This window comes from Bactrocera dorsalis, chromosome 2 (genome assembly GCF_023373825.1).
Source record: "Bactrocera dorsalis isolate Fly_Bdor chromosome 2, ASM2337382v1, whole genome shotgun sequence".
NCBI lineage: Eukaryota > Metazoa > Arthropoda > Insecta > Diptera > Tephritidae > Bactrocera > Bactrocera dorsalis.
Window position 1 is genome coordinate 1,588,926 of NC_064304.1, and position 14,043 is coordinate 1,602,968.

General features: G+C 39.0%; 1 long non-coding RNA gene across 1 annotated transcript; it reads left to right on the plus strand.

The window, feature by feature from the left end:
• The first annotated feature begins 276 nt into the window (after positions 1-276).
• Positions 277-3,316, plus strand: LOC125776306 (uncharacterized). Its single transcript, XR_007421621.1, has 2 exons — positions 277-1,640; positions 1,702-3,316. It is a non-coding gene; the product is annotated as an uncharacterized LOC125776306 (long non-coding RNA).
• Positions 3,317-14,043: the final 10,727 nt, after the last annotated feature.

Sequence of the window (14,043 nt, forward strand, 5' to 3'; positions counted from 1 at the left end):
TCCGGAAAGCAATATAATGGATTTCGGAGTGTGGTCAGTTGTCTCCGAGCTCCTGGAGAGTAAGGACAAACATTTTCGCGCGACGTGTTTCTGTGAGTGATGCAAAAGAAAATGCAGCGTTCGTTAGAGCAGAGGTACGCGATTAAATTCTGTGTGAAACTCGGTAAATCTGCGACAGAGACGTTTTAAATGATCAAGAAGGCTTACCCAGATATTGCTTTAGCAAGTGGTTTTATATGATCAACAACCACAGAGACGTTTTAAATGATCAAGAAGGCTTACCCAGATATTACTTCAGCAAAAAGTGATGTGTTTAGGTGGCACCAGGTCTTTTTTGAGGGCCGGAAGAGGTCATTGTTGACCGTGCTGGGGGACCTGCGACTTCAACAAACACCGGCATTGTGACTCGTGTGCGCAAAGTTTTGAGCTCAGACCGTCGACTAAGTATTCGTTTAATTTCCCAGATATTAAATTTATCAAAATCTGTAGTTCATGAAATTGTGACGGAGTACATGCGCAAGGTGTGCGTAAAGATGGTCCAGTGTGAGAAAGTGATCGCCATTTTTTGAATAAAGTACGAGGTGTGTTCAAAAAGTATCGCGAATCGTAACTGACGTAACTTCGATTGCAGGGGCGTGGTGCATCATGAGTTCTTGCCACAGGGAAGAACGGTCAATAAGGAATATTACCTGCAAGTTATGCGCAATTTGCGCGAAGCAATCCGCCAGAAACGCCCGGATTTGTGGAAGAACAAAAATTGGCTTTTGCACCACGATAACGCCCCTGCTCACATATCGTTGCTTGTGCGCGACTTTTTGGCCAAAAACAACACACTAATGATGCCGCAGCCACCGTATTCCCCAGATCTGGCCCCCTGTGACTTTTTCTTGTTCCCTAAACTGAAGAGGCCCATGAAAGGACGACGTTACGCTTCTCTTGACGAGATAAAGACGGCATCGAAGGAGGAGCTGAAGAAGATAAAAAAAATGATTTTTTGAAGTGCTTCGAAGATTGGAAAAACCGTTGGCACAAGTGTATAATATCTCATGGGGATTACTTTGAAGGGGACAAAATAGATATTCATGAATAAATAAATAATTTTTGAAAAAACACAAAATTCGCGATACTTTTTGAACACACCTCATAATCACAGGTGACGTGTCATGGATCTTTGAGTATGTTTCCGCGATAAGACGCTTACGACGACAAAGGGGATCCAAGCATCATGCACCTTGGCTCTTAAGGTTATTCCGGAGAGGGAGCATTCTTTGTTTTTAAGGAAATGTAACGATTGGTTCAATAAGTCCTTCAGTCCCATTACTCTCCGGACAAACCCTGTATGCAAAGATAAACGAACACCCAAAATGTATTGTGTTCAAATAAAATTTAAATATTTTTTTTCAACGAATTTTTCCAACAGAGTATTAAATTACGCATGTCTTCTGCAATTTCTTTCCCATTAATCAATTCTTTTGAGTCTCATAATATGGAAGGCAAACAAATAGTTTATAGCGGAAACGAAGATAAGATTGAGTCAATGAATTGTAAACTGGATTATGTCATGAGTTCTTTATGGCCAACAGTCATTAGGCTCATAATTATCACAGTTAAAACATGAAGTGGAAACGCTAGAAAATAAGGTGAGTAGTGCCAGATTTCATTGCGTGCACTGTGTCTAATGCATTGTACAATTATTTCCAGAAGTGAAGTCCAGGAGTTATCAGTATTGTATAAATATTTGAATAGACCTCTATGTTTCTTCAATTGAGATGAAATTCTTCAAAATCAACGATATGAGCACTAAGCTTTCTTTTAAGGAAATGCGGATTCCATGGTTCTCTTTAATGCACAAAAAAAATCAATTTTAATGTATAATTTGTGTTATTTACAAAATCCGCCAGCTGAAACCAGGTACTAAAGACTGCGTAAAAACGCGAACACCCTAGTGCACAATTATTAATATTTCAATATGGAAATTTATTAAGAGAAAACTATATGTATGGAATCGTATGTGATGAATTGAGCTGAGTTGTTCATTTAGATGCATATTTAATGTGCAATGTTCATATAAATTAATATTAGTTTGAACCGGCTGCAAAGCTCAAAGCTTAAAATTTTTGTCAACAAATGTTGTGTTCTGTTCTGTTCTGTTAGAATAAATAAAAACCTACAAAGCAGAATTAGTCTTTTAAAAATCCTAAAAGCCATTGGAAGCCGAAAGCCGAAACCTCAAGATGTTGACATTTGAGCTGAGCTTAGGCTCACTGCAGAAGTGCTCACTGCGCAACATGGCCTACATTCGGGAGTGCTTGTCTTTCTGCTTGAACAGAGTGCCATTGCATGCGAGGCAGCAAGTGAGGTTTTCATAAAAATACACACGGCACATATACGCTATGTTTAGTATATATACTAATTCTGTGCATTTGCATTTGGATATGGCTGCGTGTATTCTGTACACATATTTACAAGCATTTATTTATGTATTCCACTGTTGTCGGCTTTACATGCCTGATGACAAAATGCGAAATGCAAAAATCGCTCGAAGTTCCATGTACTGATTCCGACCACCAAGCACAAAGCAAAATTTTGAGTAGCCAGCCCTGCAAGAGGGAAGAAGAAGGCGAGTACCGAGTGTATAAATAATGCTACCAGCATAACAAAAGCCAGGACAATGTATACACAGCAGCTTAATAAGAAAACAGACAACAAGTGCACATGCCGCTGGTGTAAGCGCATAAATGCAAATGTGCAAATGTGTGTGTGGAGCAAGCAAAAGCGGGCTCTTAAGCCAAACAACCCGCAAATGTTGGCATAAAGCTCAAAAGCAACGCAAACTTCACTCTGTTGATACACTAAACTCTCGGCTCCAACAATTCGCCAATCCTTTTCTTAGCCGCTGAAAACAGACATCACTAGCAGCACGCATGCCTACATGAACACACACACACACTTGTAATATTGTGTGTAAGGCAGCTGCAAATACATATATTAGCATGACAACTTACATAAACAAACTCGTACTTTGGCGTAGCAACATTAAGTCTGCAACGTAACATAATGCTTTGATTGTTTTTTTGTGGTTTGTGTGGAATCAAGTATAATTGACGTGCCTACCGCATGCTCAGCTTTAAGACGATGTGGGCTTAAAGGAACCTACGTCCACCTTCATCAATAGGCGGATATTACTGTGGAATTCATGAGAAATGTCTGCTTAATTTCACTTTAAGTGCCGCCCTAATGAATATACACACTCAAATATATAAGTATGTGCATATGATTCATGCACAAGTATGTTACTTTTAACAGTTAACTAACAGCTGACAACACTATCTACTTTTGTCTTGTCTACAGCAGAGAACAACGCATAAAACCAGCACACAAAAACAGCAAAAACAACTGAAATGGCCAGAAGCCTATTACAATACACACAAGGCGAGTAACAATGCAAAAACATTACCTAAATGTTTATTCAAGTTATTTAACTTAAACTTCAAGTTAAATTAAGCAAACAAAGTCAGCAGCAAAGAAATGACAGCCACAGCGGCGGTGAGGGGCGGATTAAGCTGAACGGCGCAGCAGCGTGAGCAGCATGCGTACGGCGCAGCGACAACTTGGGTTGTAAGACGACACAACAACGCCAACAACAACAAGTGGACAGAGCGGCCACATTAGAGCCATTAGCTAAGGGATCTCAAGGTAAATATTTAAAGTAGAAACAACAATATGTCAACAGCAACAACAACAACCATAAAGAGCGCTGTGGACCTAGTAATGCGAGCACAAAGGACTAACGGCCCTCCAGGAGTGCAATAACTACTCGAGGGCGAGAGCGGGAGCGGCAGCAAGCCATGTACATGATAATATTAGTAAAACCAACAATGTGCCATGTCACTAAGTACAAGCGCATGTGTGCCAAAGCAAAGATCAACGACAACAGATGATAACGACCAGGGAAACAATCAAGCAAGCGGGCTAAGCAAATCAACAAACTTCGCCGCTTGCCACTGCGTATACGTAATGTCTAACTCACTCTTAGGGCTTACTTGGTAGCTATGTAAGTCGTATTGGCGTATAAGCATAATACAGTTATAAACATGTATTCCTTAACTGAAACGTGTGTTAGTGTGCGTATATGTTTCTTCCTCGCGACCAGATCAGTAATCGAAACTCAACTTTTTGTAAAAAAAATCGATTTTGCAACCAAATAAATGTACAAAAAATTGGTCTCTTTGTGTTTGCATGCTGGAAGATTATCAGCAGATTATGTATTATTCCGTTGCGGTGCCATTGCAGTCCACTATTTCGGGAAAAGTGAATATGATTCGATATAGTGAGCACCGCATACATTCAAATAAATTTATATCCCTGGTTCCCACATGCTCAAGGATCGTTTGATGCGGAAATTTCTAAGCTTATTAAATTACATTTTATGAATTCCTTAGCGTGTCAGACATGCAGTTCCATTCTGAGCAACACACAACCATGAACATGTATGTGCATGCACAAATGGCATAAACGGCATGCGAATGCCAATAGATAGGATAAGCATTATGTGCAGTTAAGTTGCAAACATTACTCACTTATGGAGGCGCCAAGCGGCTACAGACACACATTTATGGCTTGCATTAGCGCTTAAATGGAATTGCAAGTTGTGGGCGAAGAATATTGCACTCTTGCACACACACATACACAAATAATAATATACGTAAAAGAACTTGCAAGAATCATAAGTAAATTGGAATAGTTTGGCTGAACGCCATTTTAACTCGTTCTACAACGGAAAAAATACTGTAGCAATCTAAATAATGTAAGAATAATATCAGAGTATAATTTTTGCTAGCAATTTGTATTTAATGCATATTTATTTCATTATATTATTAAAATAAACTCCGTTTTGTACCGCGGTCCGACCTAAACTTTCCCGCAAACGCGCTCAGTGCATGTGCAAGTTTCCCGATTTGTGTTGGTGGCAGTGTAGGTATGTAGTTGTGATAAAAACTGTGAAATGCAGCCAAGAGAAAACATGGCGATAAGCTGGCAGCACACAAAGGAGCACACAAGTGTACGTAGAAACTTTGAGATAGGAAAGTGTGGGAAGTTCGAGCAAACTTTCGAATGGAAAATTAAAGGCCAGTTGGTGACTGGTCGCGAGTCCTGTTCAAGCAAACTTTTGGTATGATTCTGCTCGTAAAAATTCATGAAAATTACAGACAATACATATCGAAAACGTCTTTTCGTAATTTGTCAATAGATGTCTTTGCAGTTGTGTATCTCCAGGGCTATCAATCACATTTTGTCATACCATATATGGTGTTGGAAAGGTAAGCTTTATTTAACAAAAAATATGAGTGAATATTTTTTTTTTAAACATCCACTATGAGCTGCTCCAGCCTGATCGAACGATTGATTCTACATTTTACTGTCAACAACTGATGAGATTGAAGCAAGCAATCGAAAAAAAACGGCCAGAGCTGATCAAAAAAAAGGGCTTCTTCTTCCATCAGGACAACGCTAAATCACACATATCTTTGCTGACTCGGAAAAAACTGGCACAGCTTGGCTGGGAAGTTTTGATGCATCCACCATATAGCTCTGACCTTGCAGCATCGGACTACCATTTGTTTCAGTCACTTCAGAACTCCCTTATTGGAGTAAAGTTCGCTTCAAAAGAAGCCTCTGAGAATTACTTGTCGCAGTTTTTCGCCGAGAAACCAGAAAAGATTTACACTGATGGAGTAATGTTTTTAGCGGAAAAATGGCAAAAAGTGATTCACCAAAATAGTACATATTTATTTCATTAAAATTCATTATAAATATAGAAAAAATAAGTTGAAGTTTGATTGAAAATACGAAAAGACTTTTTCGACTACCCTATATTAAATGATGTTAGGTAATAATATCGAAATTCGGGGAATACATAGATATTTGAGGTTCTATGTTTCAGCGACTGCGAAAACATTTAGACAATCCTTCATAATTATGACATGAGAATTATCCGCCCCCACCCTTCACTTAAATATTTGGATTAATCAATCCAGCATCCAGTATCCAGCACAAACATTAATTGTCCTCCATTGACTAGCATACTTCGGCTTATTAAATTTAAACGCTTTATTTATTTCAGTTTAAAATAAATTTAATTTCATGATGTAGAAACTCACACATAAGTGCGTGTGCATGCATTATATGATGGAAGGAAAATTTATTATTTTGACATTTGAATTCATAACTGTAAGCCGTCAATCGCTCGCTTGCAACCTTGTAAGCTCAGAAAAAGCCCACACAGGCATGCAAACAATGCGTCGAGAGCGCATAAAGCAAGAAGTGAATGCGTGCGGCTCACATACTCGCACACATATACGCGCTGAACTTGTTGCGACACACACACTCATGCATACAGTTATGCATACACTAAATTACTCGTACATCATGATGTATGCATGCATGACTGGCAGGTAGGAAAGTAACAATTTCAATTTCCACAAGTGAAATTTTTTGCCTCGGGCTTTTATACAAATATGCCCATGCGCACAAGTACCGGCTGGCAGTGGGAGTGTGGTGAGTATGTGTGTGGATGTGCATAACAAGCATGAAATGATATTGAAATTTGTTTTCAAAATTGGCGCAACTTTGTTTTCCATTAAAACGCAGCAAAAACTATAGCAGCTTTATAGCTCATGAGCGCTGCACCGAGAGCACGAGACTGCTGTTGGTGGGCGGTGTGAGGAGGGCTGGTGTGGTGTGGCAATTTGCATACCCATGCAAATAAAGATTTGCATACTTTGCGGCGAGTTATGCCTGGCTGACGCTAATGCCGCATTCCGTGTGTGCACTTTTACTTATAAATAAGCAAATATTGGCGTGGACGCGTGTGCTTGTGCCTTTATAGCTTATACGCATGATAAACAGCGCGCTTGATAAGTTCTGCACCTTTATGAACACGCGCGCGTATTCGAATCTGTTTGTGAATGCATGTCGATAAGTAGCCACCTTCAAATACAAATCTGATTATGAAGGCCTAGGTTTCACAACTAGTTCAATTGCAGCCAACGGTAACCGGTTGGTTGGTAAATATGCCTGGTAGCCTAAAACTATGCTATAATACTTGTAAAGGTCTTTCTATAACTCTTAGCTGTAGATTAAAATGATAATACCAAAAAGAGCCGAATGAGAGCTTTGAGGACTTATCCTTCGACTACGCTAGGCATTTATTAAAGGATTGCTGAGGCTAACCCAACTCGATGTAAGTCATTGTTCAGCCAAGCGATACACGTTGTGATCTCTGCACTCGCTGTGTCTGAGTGGGTTGGACTACTGATAACAACGCTTGTGTAAGTATAGCAATATTTGTAGGAGCAGCGCGAGTTACTCGTAATATAGCCATTGTGGAATAACAACAACATAAAATGCAATTTTCATTTTTACGATCGTTATTTTATATTTCCGCCTCTTGAAGGTTATTGTTGGCGTGTGGCTTCATTGTTGCTTTTGTATACGAGTATATATTTTTTTTTATTATGGAGTCTTCACTGCTTCTTTATTAAGAATGGCAACATGCATAAAATTGCCATTGTTGCTTCTTGGTGGCATGCAACCAGCGAAGTAAACAACGTACAAACGTAGTTGCTTCCTTCCTTGTCTTTCTTGTCTCCCTTTTATTCTTTATTTGCTCGATCGTAGTGCGTTTTACGTCCACTTTTATACAGCGCCCGACCGTCAACCAAGTAGCCATTGATTTGCCGAAAAATGGCGGCTGGGCGGGGTGCGGGATGGAACGGAAAATAAGATGAATGGAAAAAGACCCGGAGAGAAAGACAAGAGGGGTGCGATGAAATTGTGGCACAATGTGACGTCTTTACGTGTGTACATACATACTTCCACATGTAGTCATGTAGTTTCGGTTTTGTAACTTTTACTCAAAAGATTCACATTTTCACCCCACCCAAGCTGAGCGTCCATTCTTGTTACAGGATGAACCCACACTCATGTTTGTAAGCTGTACGGTATTTCCTGTGTTTCAGTATTTGAGCCAAAGCATTTTGGTTTGGGATTCTTTATGATTTCATTTTATTTATTTTAATTGCCATTTTCGTAATAAATTTACCCCAAAAGGCAGAAAATATAATTTTGCTCAAAGTTAAGCATTAAGTGTATAAAAATTGAACTCCAAAACCAGTCTCTAATGCAAATCCTCGCAAATGATATGTATAACTGTATATTTATATTTTAACTGTAAAACCTTATTGAAATGAATTGTTGTTGTTTTTCAACGATATGTAGATATCAAATCAAAATCGCCCAAAGAATGTTCCTGTCTAATGTCTAATCAGTTGCGTGAAAAAGTTGTTCAGCAGTCTTCAAAACTGAATTATTGGGTCCTATAAACGAATGCTTGGCCTAAAGGATCCAAATATAAATAATTTTGTTCATTTATAAGAGGTCCGATTCTCTATGTAGTTATGCTCCTCAATTTGAAGGCAAAGTCAAAAAGTCCAAGCTTATTAGAATATACTTATCTTAACAGTCGATAAGGCTCAAGAGTGTGCTGCCGTTTCTGGTTTTACAAGCAAAATCCATTATAGTTTGAATAGCGTTGCCGCTTCTAATTGCGAGCTGTACATAAAGTTGCCTTTTTATGATTTGCAAAACGCATAAAGATTCAGTGTGAGATGCTCTCCTCGCACACGAATGGCAAATACAAGTACATTGCTAAGAATGTTTGTAAGCGAATGCGTGTGTGCCGTGTTATGCGTTTACATGCTTGTAAACACGCTGGTGAAGGTTACGTGGGTTTAGGTAAAAAATAAATTCAATTACAAGCATTCGTTACGCTGGGACTACGGCATGACCAACTGACCAACGCAACACATAAAGTACTATTTTTATGAACTCGGTAAAGAGCGAAAAAAGGCAAGTAGAATAAAGCAAAAGAAAATGCCTTTTAGTACTAAACAACAAGGACAAGGCGGTAAAAAACTAACTGCTCCGAAGAAAAAACGTCCGAAGCACGAGAGCACATCCTATGAGTGCATAAACGTCAACTAAGCACTCGGCGTGTGTTGGAGCTCATAAACATCAAGAAAACGTGCTACCGAAATGCAATAACGTACGCGGCGAGAGCCAATGCCGGACACACACATATGTGTACCTATAAGCGCATACACTCACACACCAAAACACACAAACAATTTCGCAAACAAAAATATGTTCCTGACATTGAGGGGATACAAACGCACAGGTTGTGTGTAGGGCAACTGTGCGCGCTTACGACCTTTCCTAGTGCGTCTCGTAAGAAACATTTTAGTACAGCTCCTAAAAGTATACTTCACTACTTGTGCCAATATAAAATACACTAGAAGTAATACATGCGGTAATGAAGGCTAAGGAAAATGCCAAAAACGGTCATGTAGTTTGGGTGGCACGTCTCTTTGTCAAGTACACACCACTACATGCACATGTGTGCATGAGTGTAGATTGCAACATGTTTACACGAGCATCTTCACTAAATTACAGTACGTACAAACAAGCATTTATAACTGCCATGTCCATAACAATAAAGAAGCTTTGATATGAAACCAATATACTTGGGGCTCTCACAGAAGCTTGGGGAAAATTTTAGTTCTTCTGAAATCGATCATTAGACTAAAGGTTTAAAGTATAGCAACAATAATATTTCCAAAGGGGACAAAAAGCAGTTTGAAATCTATCTAAGTCATGAACCGTTTTCCATACTAATTTCAGCAAAGAAATCAGTTTAAGTGGTTATTTTAGCTTAGAGGCATGCATTTTAGGTAGTTCACGACACTACCAGTTAATTCATATTTTTACTAAATATTACTAGTTATTAACTAACATAACAAAAATACAATAAAAAATAAAAAAGTAAAAAATTTCGAAAGCCAGCAGCTGATGAAGTGGGGGTCTCAAAAAAATTTGATTTAGATATTTAAAAATTTTTGGACTTGAATAACCCCCTTTAAAAAGAAAATACATTTTTTAGATATGATCTACTAGTCTTGTAAACATAAATGCCTATTGTCAAGAGCTAAGACATAAGATGATTAGAACCAACATACTCATCGTACCTTACAGGTTTTAATGGCGTAATATGATGTTTATGTTTGCCATTGATTTACCAAAAAAACGTATGTGTTGACTGGAAAATATAGATTAAAGTGACGTGAGAAACGTCAAATATGTAAATGTAATTTTAGACGATATATGAAACCAGAGTAAGGTTGGGTTACATTAAGTTAGTCCCTTAGGCCAATGAGCCACACATAGACCACTTTTGGTCGTTTGCGATACTTGAATGTGGTCAGTTACTAGATCCAAGGTATTTGAAGCGGTCCCTGAGAGATCCATTTGTCGAATTTTGTGTTTTCTTGAGAACACAAGCCGGTCCGTTTTTCCGCTACAGATATGCGAAGAAATGCTCCAAGAGCAAAATCCTTATATTCAAGACTCTTTCGATATTAAATACCAGTGTAAGGAATGCACTTTCTTCTGATCTGCATTTTGTATGTGCGTGCTCTCCTGGAAAAGCTTCTAGGAGACGTTGCGGCTCTTATTTCATTATTAACTTACTGTACTATAGTAATTCATGGGGGTAAGGATCCGATAAAGTTAAAAACTAAACAAATAAATGTTTGCCCCAAATGGCAATAAAGATGTAATTGAGTTAAATTCGGCAAGTTATTGAAATATTATATTAAAGAGAACTAAGAGAGATTGTTCAACCATAAATTATATAGCCTTTATCATAAAGTGGCCATGCTTATAATATTTAAAGATAATTGTGGCAAATTATCGAAATTTCCTAAGTATTTTCCTGAAAATAATTTATAGTTCAGCTAAGAACCGCTTGGTACTATTACTCGATCGAAACTACTTTTACAGTAAATTTACACGGAAACGATAACCAACTGATTTTCTCTATAAAAATACCAAAATAAATGTACTACCAAACCTTTTAATTAATTATAATTTAATTCATTCCAAAACATTATTTGCCAATCAACTCTAAATACTGCTTTCCGGGTAACATATTTGCCGCGATGCATTTGCCTGACAATCTCTTCAATTTCTTGTTATTACAATTTCTGACAAAACTGGCAAATGATTGCTACAATCAAGTCATTTGTACAAATTCCAAGCGTGGCGCCGCGATGCATTTCCATAGACGCTAGTGCGGATATAACACGCGATGTGAGTTTACACCTTCCACAAACGATTGCAAACACACACACATACACACACACACCTATGCGAAAAGGCACATGCTCGTATTTGCGTATAATTTTCTAACTCACACTAAGTAGTGACGAAGCTGAGTGCAAGCGCAGTCTGTTTATTTACACACCAACCATAAAATATGAAAACTAACATTCACGTGTGTCACACAGCAACGGCAGTGCTTATGCCACAAGTACATATGTTTCTGGAAATTGCATATATTTTAGCGCAGTTGCGATTGCATTCCTGAAAATTTCAAATTATAATTGAGTTATTATTTAGTTGACGGTGCTGTGCCACAACCGTACACACATATGCGCATGGGAACCGCATTCCTCCACACTCTTACATGCCACTTGTGTAATAAATAACATGATTATTCAGAATGCACCGTGAACTGATTCGAGCCATTAACATAAAACAGAGTAAAATGCGATTTCGCTGAAGTAATAATGAAGCTTCGCTTAAAGCAGGGACTGTACTCCTATTTTAGGACAGATATAGTACATCATAGCAATATTTTCCACAGATAGAAAGTGCGAGGACTGCCAGAAATCCTTTGTATTCTCTACTAACCAATTCGATTCCATTTGAGAACTCAGTTTTAACTGAGTCATGTTCGATTCGGCGACATAAAGAGCGATCAGCAGAGGCCAATTCGGTTGCTCCGCTCTCGTGACCACGGTTCAGTGGAGAGTTTTTCTTAACACGATAAGCTTATAAAAATACTCGAGAAACTATATAAAAATACGATTTCCATGCTTAATTTAGTCAGAAACACAACGCAATGATTTTTCAACAAATACCGTTGTAGAATTCGACTGCAGTAAAGGTTTAAGTAGCACTTAAAAATTTCATAGCTCGCGGAAGTGCAGAATGAATCACTGTTCACATGCCCATTGAACCGTCGGCAAAGTGGAAACACTAAAAATCACGCCAAACTATGTGACAACATCGCTCGCACAACCCCGGGCACTGGCATTCCCTGTGGCACATTAACTTGCATTGCATTGCGTTGCGTTGCAGCCAGTACCTGGTATGAAAGCGCACAAATTGCAACAGTATGAATGTGCGGTGGTTATTGCGTTTACATGAAGTTATGGAATTTGGTTAGACATTTTTTCTCCCTCATTTTTTGAAAAATTATGACATACTCGTTGGCCACACCCACCACATTAGGAGATCGTTAGTGGTGGGGGGTGGCAAGGCACGGCACAATTCTTTTGCTACTAACTTTCTGCTTGCTATGCAAGGTCTGCTGGGTACTTGTGCATTGGCGTTGTGGCAAGTTATTAGTTGACGTATTCATGGCACTTCATGGGTGCACCAAGTTATTGCACTACTCGTATATGCCAAGTTCGGAATGTTGTTGTAAACATGTGCATATTAGAAGCTATAAACAGACGAGTGCATATGAGTGCTTGTGTGTGTGTGTGTGTGCGTGACGTGACATGCAACATATTTAAAAGTGCACGCACGCCGTTTCATACACAGACAATGCGACGTCAAGCAGCCGCACAGGCGCACAGGTCGCCCGAAGCTGGAGCCGAGCTGAAATGGGAATCCAGCAGGCGGCGGTTGGAAGAAACGGCGAAGAGGCAGCTGCAGGCAGGCACGCATGAATGCTTCGTTGACTTTATTCACAAATGTATAGACTTGTGAGCAGCGCTATGAGCTCGTGCACCTGTGTGCTCGTGAATAAATGCTTTTGCTTTTGAACTGCCGTTACCGAACGTCGGCAGAGTGTGAGTGAGTGAGTTGTTCTGCTATATTTTGTAGTATTTATCAATGTTTCACTTTGACGCACTCGTCTGTTGCGCAGAATTTCGCACTTAATTGTTGATGGCGATATGATTCCGTTTGTCTATCAGGAATTTCTCGCACACCATGGCCGACTCGGTTGGCAGTTCCTCGCAGTTAGATCGACAGTTATTTTAAAACTTTACTAGCGACGTGAAGCACAAAGCCAACTGGTCTGCCGACTGATTTTCTATACAAGTAACTAGTCCTTTTATTTGGTGACGTCATATGGATAAATAGCTGAGGGCGTGTAGGTTAGTAAAAGGTGATTTGAATCTATCAAATTGAGAAATCTTTTTAGATTACCATTTCAGTTGGAATAATAATTATGAACTTCCTAAAAATCAGAAAGAATTAAGTCTTTTCTATTAAAAAAATTAGAGAATTTCAAGCTTTTAGAACTTCAGTCAAGTATGAACGATGCAAAAAAATTGTCAAATGATGTCTGCTTGTAATAACCACTTTTAACGTAGGCATTCATTATTTTCAATTTAAACTTCCCATGGAACTTTTAAATGCCTTCATTAGCGGTTATTTTCGAAAAAAGGAAAGAGCAAAACTATACAAAGTATAGAGCTTCATAAACAGCGGAGAACGAATGCTGATGGTGTGAGTATGTGCTGACGCTGACGGACCATTGACGGATTGAAAGTAACGGCAATATACCTCAAGTAATAGGCGCAAGAATAATTGCTTCACGCGAGCATACATGACTTTTAATGAAAGCTGACAATATGAGGCGTCATGCATTCCAATTTTCTCACACACGGATACATATATGCCTACAAACATAACTGTTGACGTAACTGCGACGGTCGACGGTCGAAAGAGTTGCGGAAACATTTGCCGTGGAGGCAGCCGACAAGTGTTGCCACAATAAAGACCTGGCAGCGGCAAAAACAATTGGAAATTATATTTTATGACATGCGCCACAATTCACTTACACCAGCAACCACTTGCTTAAGTACACAGTTGCTTGAGTTCATGCAACGAAGCTACAAATAGCGA